Raw genomic sequence first — 17350 nt, 5'->3', positions numbered from 1 at the left:
CTGGAGGATGGGATGAAGAAGTGCCATCTCTAAGTGGGAGAGAGGGCTGTGGAGAGGCTGGGGCCTGCCTTGCCAACCACATCTGTTTCCTGTGGGTGTGGCTGTATCCAGGAGCCCAGTTTACATCTTTTTCTGGCTGTGGAAGTGACTAAATGGTAGACAGTGATGTCCAAGAGGGGATGCCACCCTTCCAAAGAACTGCTGTTAATGGTGTTTTAAAACATTCTGCTCATTTCCTTTTGTAGTTTAGAAAACTTGTTATTCCCTTAATGGTTCTAATTATTTTTGTGTAAAATAAGACTGATCATTGGATTCACTTTAAGTGATTGAATTTTCCTTAAACATTTCAAACTACATTTATAGGTTTAATATATTTTATTTTTAAGCATTTAAGATGTCTGGGAGGCAAGCTTATAATCATAATAGGAAAAAAATGTCTCAAACCAAATCTATTACACTTACAACTTACAGTAATCAAGTGAACTTGAACATAGCAGTATTATTTACAAACAATAAATTTCCAATACATCATTTAACTTACTGATGACAAAACCATTATAACAGATTCTCTGCATTATTACAAACACTTTAAATGACAGTCACCCAAAGATGTCTTGTACTTGACACAAGCAGTATGCATATGTGCTACGGGTTTGGTTTACTTTGAGGCCTGTCCTCTTTATCTTCCCAGGCTTGGTTACCTAACTAAAGAGATCTGCCACCTCTGTTTTTGGGGAGCTGGAGTTTGGCCTCTGGGCATTTTAAGAGTAAAGCATCAGATTAGATCCAGTCCACATCCTGCCTCCTCTCTGGCTTTTGTGCATGTCTATTGTACTCCCAGAGCTTTTTGCCCCACTCCATAGTCCTGCTGACCACATGCCTTTGCATCCTGAATTCCTCTCATACTTCTGTCAGGGTGTGAGGCCACGTGCTGTTGTCATTCTAATGACCAGAGAGAAAAGCCCTGAAAGTTCCCCTGGGTTCTGTGGACACTGTCAGGGAATTATGTAGAGAGAAAATGCAGTTTTAGGGTGTATGTGGAAGGTAGAAACGTTGAAGTGCTTTTATCCTGAATATCTGTGCTGTGCTCATCCAGTTTAGGAAACTGCATTATTATATTTGCATTTAAAATATTGCCCTGCAATGTTTTAAATATGAGACTTTTTAATATACACTTAATTCATAACTGATTCTCTTACGACTTTATTTTGTTGAAAAAGATATTAAGATGCTCTGGGAATTATAATATTACACTATAAAATGAATGTTAATACTATATTATTGATTTTGGATCTTATGCCCTATTTAAAAAAAAATTGAAGGCATTAAACAGTGGTGTATACATATGTTTGTGTATCTATATATGGGGGCGGAAACATATGTATATCCAGTCACATATATATTTCTGTGTATGCCAGATGTGGTGGTACAAGCCTATAATTCCAGAAACTTGGGAGGGTGAGGCAGGAGAAACACAAGTTCAAGTTTAGCTTCAGCAACTTAAGAGAGATCAAGTCTCAAAATAAAAACAACTGGGAATGTAACTTAGTTGTAGAGGTCCCCTGGGTTTAAACCCCAGTATAAAAAAAATTAAAAATTACAAATGTTTTTAAGCATTATTATACACTTTTTAAAACTTCATTTAAAGATTCTACATAGTTTACTTAAGTGTTCTTTAATGCACTTTTAGATTACTTTTCCAACTCTGATAAATACGTTTGTGGAGAGTATTTATTATATGCAATTATTTCCACAAGTGGAATCAGTGGGTCATTGATACAGATATATTTAAGGGTCCAGGTATATATATTGCCAAGTTGTCTTACCAAAAGTTTGTCTTAGTTTACTGAGCTATTTACTAGAGCTATTTACTAGAAAGCTATTTGCTCTTGGATTAACATTTTTTACTACAAATATTTTTTCCAGTTCAATATTCGCCGATAAATTTATTTTTATAATCAAAATTAAAATAGTAGTTTATAATTTCTAGATGAATTTGTTACTTGTCTTAACAAAAATTTTATTCAAGTCTTAAATTCATGTAGAATTTATTTCAGTATATGTACTTGGGTGAGACAGCTCTGATTTAAAAAGAAAAATAATTGGAATTGCTACTTAGTTGACACCATCCTCTTTATTTGATTGATTTGTGGTATTTTCTTATAATGTATAGGTTTTATTTCTGGGTTATCTACTCTGACCATCCTTCTGCTTATCTTTCTACCTGTGCCATATTGCTTAAATGATGTAAAATCTTTAGTACTCTTCTGCAAAAATTTTTTTTGTTGTTGTCGTTACAGCCTGTTTGCTTTTTCAGATGAACTTTGGAAATTTTATGTTGAATCTGCAAATTATTTTGAGGAAAAAAGATGTCCTTTTAAAATTTCTTAGTCTTTACAACCAAACACACGGCATGGTCTATGCATCTACTCATATCTTGTTTTTTTTATAGTTATCACAAAATTTTTTAAATTTTTCAGTTTTCTGGGCTGGGGATGTGGCTCAAGCAGTAGTGTGCTCGCCTGGCATGCGTGCCGTCCGGGTTCGATCCTCAACACCACATACAAACAAAGATGTTGTGTCCGCCGAAAACTAAAAAATAAATATTAAAAATTCTCTCTCTCTCTCTCTCTCTCTCTCTCTCTCTCTCTCCCTCTCTCACTCTCTCTTTAAAAAAATTTCAGTTTTCTTTAAATAGGTCACACAGACTACTGCCTTGTGAGTACAAGGCAAAGTTATTTTTTCTTATTATACTTATTTTTTAATGTTTTTTTAGTTGTAGTTGGACACAATACCTTTATTTTATTTATTTATTTTTATGTGGTGCTGAGGATCAAACCCAGGGTCTTGCACATGCTAGGTGAGCACTCTACCGCTGAGCCACAACCCCAGCCCTTATTATGGTTATTTTTAGTTGCTTTATAGTTTGTGTTTTTAATCTATTTTTTCTCAGCATGTTTCTAGATTGGTGAGACTTGGTATTTAGAATTTGTGTATCTTGAATTCACTACTTTTAAATCAAATATAATGATTTTCCCATGATTTCTAGAAACATATCATTCAGAAAGAAAATATTTTTTGTCATCCTTTTTTAAACTATCTTGTTTTTTGTCTCATGTTTTTTTTAACATTGACCTAAATCCTGAAAAAAACTTTTATAGAATTTTTTAAAACTTAAAATTGTAAAAGAAAAATTTAATAACTAGTAGTGATAATGGCATGGTATGCTTTTAAAGGAAATACTAAGGACTGGGGTCATTGCTTACTGGTACAGCACTTGCCTAGCAAGTGCAAGGTTCTGGGTCCAATCCCCAGCACCATAAATGAATAAACAAAAGTAAAAAACAAAAACAAAGGAAATACTAAGTTTTGCATATGGTTCTATAGCACCATAAACAACATGTTTAGCATGACATGATTTTCTTGTGCTGCAGATGTTTACAGTTATTTATGGTATTTTTAAATTGGCCCCTTCTCCAGTTTGGTTCTGTTAGCTCAAGAACAGGCACAGCCCGGATTACACATGATGAGGGGTTTTCAAATCCAGTGGAACTTTACGCCTGTTTCCAAGTCTTGAGAACCTCTGAGTGTTTCTCTTTTCCCTTCTCTTCTCACACCCCCTTCCTCTTTTTTTTTCCCCAATCTTCAAGCTGTGGCTTATAGGTCTTAGCCTGCAGTAGCTTATAAGTACCACAGTTGGGGCCACATGATGCCATTTTTATTAGTATAAGGCAAAGTTATTTTTTAAAAATAGGTAAAAACGTCATGTGTTTTCATAATCTGAATTTATTCTATTCAAAGAATGGGTCTTCATTGAAATAGTGGTTTTCCTTGTTTGCCTAAAATGCTTCTTTTTTAAAATATTCTTGGATGCCAACATCAAAGGTTGACAATTCTAGGTCAGTTCTCTTTCCTTTCTCCTGCTTCCTTTTTAAACTTACTGAACCATGGCAGAAAAGAAAAGCTGATTGTTGATCAGTTTGTTTGTTTCTTAAAGCTTACAAACACTGAGCAGTTATCTGACAGCTGTACTGGCCTGGAGGAATTTTACCCGTGGTGCATAGGAAAGGGACACAGGGCCAGGGAAAATAACTTCACAGTCTGAGGCCCCTCCCACAGCCCTCTGAAGTGCTGCTTTGGGTTTCCCCTTCCTGTCTCAGATGCTATCTCAGCCAGTCCCCTTACCAGAGAAGCTTTGTAGTGGAGGAACACCGGCTTGTGCACAGGGTATTCAGGCCCTAGTCTGGAAGCTGCCTCTCACTTTCTGACCTCAGGAAGGCTGCCAATCTCCTCTGAGCCTTGGTTCCCATGTGGGAAAGGAGAGCCTGTTAAGTGTTGGTGAGTGTGGGGATTCTCTCACAAGTGGCGGGAAGAAGCTAGGATCCAGGTGGACAGCAGAACTGAACAGGGAGGGTAGGGGTGAGGAAAAGCAGAGTTGGAGATGCCATGCCTAGAACGAGGACCCTGTTTTCTTTTACCTCTCCTTTTCCATTCATGTTGAACACTTGTGCACAAAGTAGTACCTTTCAAGCTGCAGCCTGTACCATTTTCACTGGGTAGTAAATGAGAGTAGTAAGGTGTGCTTTCTCTGCTGCCCATGGCTGCTACAAGCCCAGCCCTCCTACCAGAAGTGGCCTCTCCTCTGTGACATCTGTATTCATCATCTGAACCTGAACCTGAGTTGAGGACAGCTACTTACAACTCTCTGACCCCTTCAGTTAACTGGTTAACTCTTGTGGTGTTCATTTCAGGCAACTGTAATTGTACCTCCTGGTACACACCTCTTCTTTGCTCAGTTGCACACTTAGCCCCCACCTCCTGACGCATAATAGTGAAGGCTTATGCAGTATAAGCTATTCAAGACAGATTTGTGGGGTAAAAGAAAGAATGAGAAAGCTCTAAGATATTATTATAAGATAATTATCGAACTTAAAATGTCCATTCTGTCCCTGGGGTATAGCTCAGTAGTAGAGCATACATAAGGCCTTGGGTTCAATCCTCAGCACCCACTAAATTAATAAATAAATAATGTTCATTCTGCTTTTCTGCAATTTAGTATTTAGCAAATGTTTTATTACAGAGAAGTAGTGTGGTATTTGATCATTGGATTAAGTTTGCCCATATCTGCCATTCTGATCTTGGACAAACTGGGTTAGAATTTCTGCATATGAAAATGGAAGAGAAAGAATAACAAGGGTTTTCAAAATTTAGTAAACACAAGAATGAAATAAGTGCCTGTTAAAACTATAGGTGTCTAGACTCTGCCTTCTAAGATTCACTGGGCCTGAAGGAAGGGGCAGAGCTTGGGGAGGGGTAGCCTGTAAGTTAATGCACCCCCAATACCTCCTGCTGGTCCTCAGACAGGTGGTCCAGGGAGCATCTGCTGAGAACGTTTGAAGAAGATAATGTCTAAGGCTTCTCCAGTTCTCTTTTATAAGGATACTTTATAACATCAGAGACATCTGTTTGTATAGTTATTTTCTTTCAAAAGATGTTTAGGCCAGCTCAGTGGCACATTTCTGTAAGCCTAATGGCCTGGGAGCCTGAGGCAGGTAGATTGCAAGTTCAAGGGCAGCTTCAACAATTTAGCAAGGCCTTAAGCAACTCAGTGAGACCCTATCTGTACATAAAATATAAAAAAGGGCTGGGAGTGTGGCTCAGGGGTTAAGCACCCCTGGGTTCAATCCCTGATACCAAAAAAAAAAAAAGTTCAGTCCCTGCTTACCATTGTGAGTTCATTGCGGCAAGTACAAATTAGCGTGTGCTACATAAAATAGTAGGAAAAGGTGTGCTTACAAATTATTAATATGTATTATTATTATTAGTATTAGTGCTGGTATGGAACCCAGGGCCTCCAGCAGTCTGGGCAAGTGCTCTACCACTGGGCCATATCCCCAGCCCAAATTCTCTTGAAGGAGAAAAAAGTTACTAGGATTCCCTTGTTTTAGTAGGTATACTTAATAGAAACATTTTATTTTAGTAAATCCCAAATTAAATTTCTTTGGCAATAGTTGTTTAATAGTACAGTGTTTAGCCGAAAACCTTTTTCTAAGAATGTTTACCTTTGAAGAGTTACATATTTATCACACCTATTCACTTTATTAATAGCACCATAGGAGTGGATCATCCCCTTCAAATACATGAGTGACACATTGTCAAGCTCTATGTATGATTTGTCCATTCCTTTAAGAACTTAAGCTGTAAATGTGTTATTAATAAAATATATCCACAGATTCTAAAAGATTTATAAAAATGCTATCGTTCATTGACATGGAATTCTTTTATCACTAGAGGGTCTTCTCCTTCCCCTTCTCCATCTCCTTCTCGTCCTGCCCCACCTTGCTCTTCCTTTATCTTCTTCTTCACTAAAAATAAGTCCCATTCTCATAGTTAAAGCCAGAAATGAAAAAAAGGAAACACTTCAACACCTCTTTTTCTTCTTTGCCATTTGGTCCTTCCATTCGGAGGCCTTTAATATAATAAATGATCCCAGGGTGAAAAGGAAAAAGGAATACACATCGTTTCACTACTTAAAGTGTGTGTGTGTGTGTGTGTGTGTGTGTGTGTGTGTGTGTGTGTGTGTAAGTAGTGGGGTGATAGTTGCTGCAAGAAATGTATGAGGTTATATTAATTTATCTTAAAATTTTATGTCTTAGTCACAATACAAAGTTAAGAAACTTCATCTCGGATTGAAGAGTAAATATAGGTTACTCAAGCAAGTATGAACAACTCAATGAGAAAAGAACACATTGTTCCCTGAATTCCCTGAGCATTCTGCACGGTGCAGTCATCAAGTTGTCTCTAAACATCCTCAGTTGCAAGCTTCCCACGCCAGCAGGAAATGGACCCAGTCTTGCATTTAAATCCCAAGGCAAGCCTAGAGTTTGGAAGATATCTTACATTGGTAGATCCCAAATTAAATTTCCTTGGCAACAGTTGGAAGAAGCAGACAGATTTTCATTAGGCTTCAGGTTATACAAAATCAATCAGAGGTCGCTGTGTTTTCACAGGCAAAGATTATTCAAGGTTCTTCTCTGGCAGGAACAATTGTCCTCCAGAGTAAGTAAAGGCACTCTTACCCCCTGCTAATTAGATCCTTTCTTTCAAACAACCCTTTTCAAGAGTTTAAGTGCTGTAGACATTTTTGTACTCCCTCAATGTAAGAGTCCTAGAAATGGCAAAATTGAAAGGGGCAACGGGGAGGGGAAAAATGACATATTAAAGGGATCAGATGAAAGCCTCACCAAGGCTAAAGAAAGATATGGTTAATGGGTGAAATGTTGGGTCTATTTAGCTTTTTCTGTTTGCTCTCTAAATCACCCTATGCCAAATTAATCAAACCGTTTTTTTAAAATATAAAACCCTTATTATTAAACTTGCAGGTTACTTGCAACTGAATTGGACCAATGACTCTTAATATAAGGAGGGTAAATAGAGAGGGACCTTCTCTGTTGCACAGGTATGTGCAGTTGCTGTTCGTTGTGCCCAGCACATTTATTTAATGCAGCCACCTATGTCAATTAGGGATTTTGTACTTAAACCAAGTTACAAATTGAATTTTGGTCCTGTTCCCTCTTATTGTGCATGATATCATGTGCCTCCTGGTCATTTTGTGGCCCATTTTCTGCAGTCTATTAAATGATTTGTTTGTATAGTCATTTAGAATGAAAGTCACAAAATCATTTTTAGAAAGGTTATTGGTGCCTCTAAAATCTCCAAGTGTTGCCAGAAATTCCTCAGTTGTGGACATTTGCGACGAGGGCATGAGAGTCATTTCATATTTGAAGTATAGCTTTGAGCCTACTCATATCTCTTCCCGCCTCCCCAAAACCAAAACACAAACACATACAAGCAAAAAGCATATGAGAAAACAAAATAAAATTCTGCCATGTCTTTGCTGGAGGGATAACTGTGCTAACAGAGAGCTCCCATGGAATCTTCAGTTAGTGTACCTGGGGAATTTAAGGTTAGCTTGAGTGGATATGAGGATGGAGTTAAGTAATATTGACTTCTTAGCATCCAGCATAACTAATCATTCATTTGAAATTGTGTTCGATGATGCCCTCGAGTAAATATTATAAAGTATCAGAGAAATAAAAATTTAAAACTTTGACACCAGCTTAAGAGTGCTGAACTCAGTCATTACCCAAAATAAATAAGTATAAAATGCTGACCCTCAATAATCTTAGTTAGATCTGTGAGACTTTGTTAGCAAACCAACATCTTTAAATGCTTTGCTTTTTCTGGCACAGAAAATATTTTAGGACTGATGTACACAGGTAGTGTTAGGAAATAGATCACTCTTAAAAAAATTGTCATAGTTTAAATTGTCCAGAGACCCTTTTTAAAGTTTCATTTTCCTAAGTATCTGGGAATTACGATGAATATCCATCCACACAGCTTTCTGACTAGAGTGGGAATGTATTGATCCATTGAATAGATCAAACTTGAATCTACTGACAAACAGATGAGGGACATTAATTGAATTAAGTTTTTATTTATTTGTTTGTTTGTTTGTTTGTTTGTAGTGCTTAAGATCTTAGTGCTCTACCCCTGCACTGAATCCCCAACCCTTGGATAGTCTTAATGGATATTTTACTTTCTCTTTCAATTAATATAATTCATTGGTAGACACAGTGAACCAGGCATAGAGAGTCAGTTATTTGCCTAAGGTTAAACAATGAGACTCAGGTAATGAGGCTCTAAGCTTCACCTCCTATGTACCACACTGGACTGCCTGTCTCCAAAGAATGCACCAACAAGCAGGGAAACAATGAAAAGAGTTGAAAGCCATCCTACAGTATGGGAGAACATATTTGCAAACTGTATATCTAACGAGGTTAATTTCTAAAATAAGTCAAGAGCTTCTACAACTCAATAGCCAAAATATCAATAACCTGTTTAAAACATGGGCAATGAATGTGAACAGACATTTCTCCAAAGAAAACATACAAGTGGCCAAATGGTGTAGGAAAGATGCTCAATGTCATTAATTATCTGGGAAATGCAAATCAAAACCACAGTGAGATATCATATCATACCTGTCAGGATGGATATTATCAAGAAAAGTTTTGGTGAGGATGTAGAGAAATGGGAACTCTTGTATGCAGTTGATGGAAATATAAAATGGTGTTGCATTTTGGAAAACAATAAGGAAGTTTCTCAAAAAATTAAAAAATATCCAGCAATTTCACTTCTGGTTCTGTATCCAAAAGAATTGAAGTCAGGGTCTTAAAGAGATATCTATACTCTCATGTTTACTATAGTATTATTCATAGTAGCCAAGATGTGGAATCAAACAACATGTCCATCAACAGATGGATAGATAAAGAAAATGTGTTATGTACACACAGTGGAATATTATTCAGCTTAAAAAAGACCTGCCATTTGCAACATGAACCTGGAGAATATTAAGTTAAGTGAAATAAGCTAGACAGAGAAGGACAAACTTTGCATGATTCTGCTTTTATAAGACATCTGTAGTACTAAACACATAGAAGGAAAGAATATAGTAACAGTTGCCTGAGACTGGGGTGCAGAAAATGGAGAGGTGTTTATCAGTGGGTGTAAAGTTTCAGTTTTGCAAGATAAGTTAAGTTCTAGAGATCTGCTGAATAGTATAGTGCCTGTCATTAACAATACAGTATTTTTCTCTTCAGAATTTTTTTAACTTTTTTTTTTTAGTTGTAGATGAACACGATATCTTTATTTATTTATTTACTTACTTACTTATTTATTTTTATGTGGTGCTGAGAATTGAACCCAGGGCCTCACCCATGCAATGCAAGTGCTCTACCACTGAGCCTCAGCCCCAGCCCTGTTCTCTTTTTTCTTTTTTTTTTAATATTTATTATTTTTAATTTTTGGCAGACACAACATCTTTGTTTGTATGTGGTGCTGAGGATCGAACCCGGGCCGCACGCATGCCAGGAGAGCGCACTATCGCTTGAGCCACATCCCCAGGCCCCAGCCCTGTTCTCTTTAAAGTTTAAGGATAGGTCTTAAATGTTCTTACATGCATGCATGGATACATATGTGTGCGCATGTGCACATACGCTCGTGCGCGTGCACAAACACACACACACACACACATACACAACCATACCCCAAAATCAAAACAAAACAAAACAGACAAAACAAAACAAAACAAAAACACACAAGACAGCTTTGAGTGGTGTTGGATGTATCTAGAGTCCTGTGCAGTTCTTTGTCTATTGGTTATACCTTGATAAAGCTGTTTAAAGAAGAAAGAAAAACAAACATACATACACACACACACACACACACACACACACACACACCAGACCATGGACAAGTATGTTTATTTTTATTATAACTTTGTTTTTAGATACCAAAAAACCCTGACAGTACATTCACATAGAAATCATTGAAGAAATTGTTGAAAACAATTGCATAAAGAAAAAAAAAAAGATTAAAGATATAGTAGAATAGAAAATCAGTAAGTAAGCTTATGTAATTAACTTCATACTAATGAGAAACAGTTTTGTTGCTTTTGTGTTTATTGTAGTGCTGGGGATCAAATCCAGGGCGAACTTTCCCACCAAGCTATGCCCCCCCCCGCCCTCCACATCCAGCCAGCAGGAATACTTTTTTATTTAAGGTAATATTCAGCATATTTCAAAGCAGCTAGCATGATTAAAATATTCTTTCTTGTCATTCTGATATACTGACTTGATATAAGACATTTGCCCAAATCGCATGCAGAATCCTGAAGTCATGATTCTGTCACTGCACTACCTGGGTCAGTGGAGTGTGATTGACACTGCTGATCACAGGGCTGCTCTTGCTAGAGTAGACACTTCCTAGAATACACAGATTTAGCTTTAAACCATCGTAAAAGTTAACCTGATTAATCATGAACATAGTCTTAGAAATGTAAATTTAAAAATATTCAAAAAGGGGGGAAAAGGCTGATGGGGCTTGGGGCCCTCTGGTCTTGGCTCTGGGCAGGCTCCTAGGCAGTGAGCCCTAGAGCCGCCTGCAGGGAAGAAGACAAGCTTGTCTTCTGGTGTTGAAAATCAGCCAAGGGGAGCAGGCAAAGGTCATAGGTCTCTTCCCAGACCCAAGACTACTGCATGTTGCTTTCATTAGATGTTTCTTCACTGAAATGATGATTGACATTCTTTTCATCCAATTTTAAATGCTTGTACATGAATGTAGGTGAGAAGAGGGGCGTGGAGAAGACATGACATTAATTAGCGTGCAGGTCATCTCCTGTATTCCTTCCAGGTCAGGCCCTCCTCCCATACCAGCTTCTTGTTGGTCCCAACAGAATGAGGATATTATAGAAGCCAATGTGGAAGCAGATGCATATACAAGGGAAGTCATTTTTCATGTCAGCTGTTTACATGCAGGATTGGAAAATTATACAATGCCCTGGAACTCTAAAATTATAGAAACACCTTTCAAAGAATGTTTCTAGAGTCTTCCTTTTTTTTCCCCCTGCAGATTTCTATTCTAAGAACAGATTGTTGTCATATACTAAACTGTGCCTTGTCTTTCTAAAATAAGATTCTATCAGAATGATCTGACTTTTAAAACTGAAGTGTTTATTTGCAAACGTATCAGCTTCTTTCCAGGCATTCATAATGGCTCTAGGGAAAGTACAAAGGCTGCCCCTGGAGAGCAAGTCAGTTTATAGTCATTTGATTAGTCACAATGAACCAGCTTTTGAAACATAATACGTTGCTCCCTGCACAGTGGTGCATGCCTGTAATGCCAGCAACCTGGGAGACTGAGGTAGGAGGATTGCAAGTTTCAGGATAGTAGCAAGCACCTCAGCAACTTAGTGAGACTCTATCTCGAACTAAAAAAATTAAAAGGGCTGGGTGTGTAGCTCAGTGGTAAAAGCACCCCTGGGTTCAAGCCCCAATCAAAACAAACAAAAATAACAACAAGCCCTATATGTCCCTTTTAGGGAAAATTGGCAAATTTCAATTAAAAAAAAAAAAGTCAAAGGAACCAAGAACAGTGATTCATGCCTAGAGCTCTAGCTCCTTAGGATGCTGAGACAGGAGGATCCTTTGAGTTTAGAAGTTCAAGGCCAGCCTAGAGAACAAAGTACAAGACAACCCTATCTCCAAACAATTAAAAAAAAAACAAGTATTTATTGTCATTGTTTTAAATCTTCCATTTCATGTCTGGGGGTCAAATACTAAGGCAAATATGAAATCTTCTGCATCTGTTACTGCTTAACATGAAATTACAAGAATAGTGAATTTTTAAAAATATTTTTTAAGATTTTTTTTTTTTTAGTTGTAGATGGACACAATACCTTTATTTAATTTATTTATTTTTATGTGGTGCTGAGGCTCCAAGTGCCTCACCACTGAGCTACCAGAGAGCTACAGTGAATTTTAATTAATGTAAGATCCTAAATCAGGGGCTGGGACTTTACTCAGTGGTTGCCTAGCATGTGTAAGGCACTGGGTTCAATTATCAGCACCACACATATTAATTAATGGTCCATTGACAACTAAAAAAAAATTTTAAAAAGATCCTAAATCAGTAAACATTAGGTGTTGAACACTCTTTTTTTCAGAGCAGTAGACTGGTATATTATACAGAAAATATTGACAAAACTGAGAAGAAGAAGTATTAACCCCAGTTTAACCAAAATAATTTCTTCTGCATTCTGGTTACTCTAGGCTTCAGGTGTTCTCATAAGTGTTTGTGTATTATATGTCCTGAAGAGATGGTGTTAAGCCATCACAGGAAAAGGTTTGGGACAATTTCAGTCTCCAGACAAGAATGTGCTTGGTCTTTAGGTGTGTACTCTGGGCACTGACAGGTATTTGCCTCCAGGTTCTTTCAAGGAAAAGAGGGCTGCTGTAGCCCAGGTAGTCTGTACTCATTGGAATAATCCCAGTTGTGTGTGCACTGGTGGATACTGCTCTATATGTATCCATCAGGAACACAAATAGGGGCAACTTTCTAAACTGTTCCAAGGGGTTGTCACAAGCCACACATGATGGAGGGTCACTTGAAATGTAAAATGTGTATCTGAAGTATAGAGTTTTGACTTCAGTAACAGGTACATTTGGTCGTTGGAAATGCTACCCCACCAAGAAGATGATGACACTTTCCTCCTAAGATTGGGAAGAGAACCAAAACCCACATTCTGCCTTTTGGGGATCATTTATGGCATGTCAAGGAGAAGTTAGTTCTCGAAAGTTGTAAAACTGTTAGCTTTAGGAATTCATGTAGCAGGTAGAAAAGAGAACTCAAAGGAGTTGAAGATAATAAACCCAGGTGTCATTTTCTACAGAAGCAAAATAGTTCAGCAGAACAAAGTCTGTTGAACAAAAGCAAGGTCAAAATTTCTTTTTAAAAGCCCCTTAGAAATGTGGTGTATGTAGAATTTACAATGGCAATTTACTCAACCATAAAGAAGAATAAAATAATTGCATTTGCTCATAGATGAATGGAAATGGAGAAAATCATACTAAGTCAAATAAGCCAGAGTCAGAAAATCAAGGGTCAATTGTTTTCTCTCATATGTAGAAGCTAAAGCAAAATAAGGGAAAGAAGGCAGTTTGTGTGTATGTGTGTGTGTGTGTGTGTGTGGATCAGATCATAAATTATAGAGAAGATCAGTGAAGTAGAAGGTAGAGAAAAAGAGGGAGGTAGGGAGGGAGGAGGGTAAAGGGGAGCAAATACATAATTAACTTAACAAAATCATGAGATATATATATATATATATATATATATATATATATATATATATATATGCACCAAAGGGATTTCATCTTTATGTATATATAGAACAATCAAAAATAAATGAAAAAAGAAGTCAAATATCAATAAAGTAGAGGAAGGAGAATAGGGGGAGGGATGAGGGGAGGAAAAAACTAGGAGGGGTGCTAGATGGAGTTTGAAATCAAATTCCTTGCACATATGATTCTGTCAAAGTGAACCCAACTACTATATGTAACTATAGTGCTCTAATTTAAACAAAGAAAGAAAGAGCCTCTTAGACAGGCTTCCTTCCCGCTGGTCTTCAGATGGTCACAGTGCCTCACAGGGCTGCACACTTCATAGGACAAAGTCGAAGGCTTTTTATTTATTTATTTATTTTCTTAAAGAAAGAGTGAGAGAGAATTTTTTAATATTTATTTTTTAGTTCTCGGTGGACACAACATCTTTGTTTGTATGTGGTGCTAAAGATCGAACCTGGGCCGCATGCATGCCAGGCGAGCGCGCTACCACTTGAGCCACATCCCCAGCCCCAAAGTTGAAGGCTTTGCTGGAAGTCCTAGTGAGTTGCCAGACTTGAACTGAACACTCCTTATGCACTTTCCATGTGATATTCGTCAATTATGTATAGATCACCTATATTAATGTTTATAATACATTGTCACAGCTGTGCATTAAGTTGTGGTATTTTAACACTGTTTTCCATTAAATAGGGAATAAGATCTTTTTGTCCCAAAAGCTCAGCCAAGTTTGCAAACAAAAATTTAAAAAATTCTACATTTGTTTAAAGTGATGTTTTTTACTCAATTTAGAGAATTTCATTAGCATGGATTTTGATGGATTAACAACTCTTAGTTCATTGTATTACCCTTTTATCAGCTCAGAGATCATAGACAACAACTTGCTGAGGTTTCTTCTATTTCATAATGGGGTAGATTCCTTTTTCAACCCGGGGCATTGTCTCTGACTGCTGTCCACTATAGGCCAGTCTCATGTGGTTGATGATGCCAATCCCAATCATGTCCTGCAACTGAGATGTGTTGTTTGTGAGGTTTGCCCTCCTTACTTGCTGCTGTGGGGGCCAGCTTCCAGTAAGCCCAGTGTCTGACTGACCCTGACAGTGCACAGTGGGTACTGTGCAGCACTCTGCACCCCTATCCTAACACTCCCTAGCTGTCGCCCTGCGGGCCCTTCTCTCCCCAGCACCCTTCCTTCCCTGCTGAGAGAGAAAGCCATGATGCAGCCTCAGGTTGCCCCAGAACTGACCCTGATTTTATTAATGTGACCACATTTCCCTTATTGTTATTTAGTGTGTTAGTGGTTATGGCCCTAAAAAGAACGTGGGACATCATCTCTGCCTAAAAATTAACTGTGTAACTGAGAAATTCCCCATGGAAGATACATTTGGGTGGGTGGTGGAAGAAGAGGAGGTAGAAGAGAAGAAAACTACTTTTCATCCTGTCCCTTTGTTTTCTTTTAATTTAGATTTTTGAGCCTGTTGGGTCAGAGCTATGTCTTTTGCTGTACTTTGTGCAGTATCTAATATACTTCTTGTTCTCAGAAAAAGATTATAAAGTGATGGTTTGTAATCCATTTATGACAAAATGATTTCTAGATTTATCTGGAAGAGGAATACCTATTTGTATTGAAGTGATAAGGAAAGAGGGTATATCCTAAGTATTTCCCAGGCCAAAAAACCCCAAATCTTGTCTAAGCAAGTGCCATGTACTTATCCCCTAGCCCAAAGAAAGGACAGTCAACACTTGAAAATTCTATTAAAAACAGAAACTAAAGAAAGGTATTGAGCATAGTGAAAATTGCCTTGGTAGTATGAGAATAGTTCCTTGGGGCTGCAGGAGTGTCTTCTTCCCAAATGTGTTTCTAGTACCTGGGATAGGTTTGGTTGCAGGGGATGTCACCTTTGAGTTTAGGGGCAACTAATAATCCAAAATTAGTATGTTTTAAAGAACTCCCTCACAGGTGATTAGTGTATTTGGCAAGATACAGGCAGTGGAGTGGTCTATTTAATAAGAAATTCTTTTGCCAAAAAGACAGCAAAAGAAATGCTGAGTGCTGCTGGAAGCTCTGATCTCTTGCAGGACACGACGTGCCCTTTGCCTGCAGCAGGTCCTGATGCAAGTACTTGCTGAAGGCATCCACTCTTCCTTGGCAGATTTCTTCTACCAGTTTGAGTCCCATTCATCCCGCAAGGCCCACTTTAGACATAGTTTTGAGTCTCAAAAATGACTTCCTGTTGAAATGACTGATGTCCATCCCTGTGTCAGGTCTCAGAGGCAGGGACCTGGCCTCATTCCTCAGTGAAGGTAATGCCTGGCAGAGTGAACAGAGGACAGTTGAGTTCCCCTGGAAACTCAAGCAAGGGGACAGGCTACATGACCCTGGGTTGGTGAGTGGACCTTTTGGTGCTGTGGCTTCTCCAGGGTACAAAGGTCTAGGTGCAGGGTTGGGCTGAGGACTAGAGATTTGTATTTAGGGCCTGGTGCAGACTTGCATGACATAGATGTTCATAGCATACTAGCTCCTAGTCTTGTTCACTCTTTCTCTGTCATTTCAGGACTTTTATTTAGAATTTGCACTATCACTGAGGATCATAGAGCCACTTTTTTCTTCCAGTTGAAGATCTCAAAATTCCAAGTCACGAAGAGGTTAATTGCCTACAGGCCCTTGTTAGGGATGAGACACGGGGTGTGGGGTACAGTCTGTTGCAAACTACCAGCTTTCTCCAGTATCAAAAGTCTGTTTTTGTTATACTATCCTTGAACTGTGTTTTGTTTGTTTTTGAGTCTCTGTTCTTGTTTCTGCTTTCATCTTTGTCTTATATTTTTAAGTTTGAATTTGAGTCCAAGTCTCTTCATAATTATCTCTGATGGAAATACAATAAGATTTACATCTAGGGAGAGCAATCAAAGGAGTTGCCACACAATCTAGTCTAGCAGAATTAAATCCACATTTGTAAATACCACTCTAACCCTAGCACATTCTAGAGTTTGTAAGAGAAATAACAGGGTTATGACTCAGATTGGAAATTAAATGTTATCACTGGATCCTCCAGCTGACTACCTCCTGGGCTCTCCTGTGGTCACCATTGTTTTCCCCCAGCCTATGAGGTTTCTTCTCCCACAGCCAACCCTGTCCCACCACCTGCCAGTCTTCCTTCCCACAGCTGGATGCTCTGCTCAGATGTAGAAGCACTTCTAAGGCCTTCCGTTTAAGAGCCCCCCTGATGGTTTTTTAATGTTGTTGTTTACATCAACATTACAGCAAGAAATCTATTTGGACACTTTCTTGAAGTTTGCCTAGTCAGTGGTTCAATGATGTGCTGCTTTAAGAGAAACTTCGTGGATTGTTTATTATTAGCCATGTTGGTTCTGTGAGTGGGCAATTCTCACCTGGGTTCTCTCATGAGGTTGCAGTCTGGGTTGGGCTCGTCAGACACATGTTAGTGCTTCTGCTGGCGTGGCTGGGCTGGCTGGAGGCTGTCTCCCAGAAAACCAGCATGCATGTCCTCATAAGAAGGCCTTTGGGGAAGTTGGGCTTCCCCACAGCAAGCCTTCCCGAGGCTCAAACTGCAGGATAGGATGACGTCCAATCGGGTCTTGGAAGTCCAACCGGT

At 38.4% G+C, this 17350-nt stretch overlaps 1 pseudogene across 1 annotated transcript in view; it reads left to right on the top strand.

Moving 5' to 3' along the window:
- LOC143387185 (threonine--tRNA ligase 2, cytoplasmic-like) overlaps positions 1–17350 on the top strand; it is a 105762-nt pseudogene that overhangs the window by 58495 nt on the left and 29917 nt on the right. Inside the window, exon 2 of the transcript XR_013154881.1 lies at positions 10529–10621. The product of XR_013154881.1 is annotated as a threonine--tRNA ligase 2, cytoplasmic-like (transcript). The remainder of the gene's footprint in view (positions 1–10528; positions 10622–17350) is intronic.

This window comes from Callospermophilus lateralis, unplaced genomic scaffold (assembly GCF_048772815.1).
Source record: "Callospermophilus lateralis isolate mCalLat2 unplaced genomic scaffold, mCalLat2.hap1 Scaffold_121, whole genome shotgun sequence".
Lineage (NCBI taxonomy): Eukaryota > Metazoa > Chordata > Mammalia > Rodentia > Sciuridae > Callospermophilus > Callospermophilus lateralis.
Note: the sequence above shows the minus strand (reverse complement) of the source record. Positions and strands in the feature narration are given on the sequence as shown.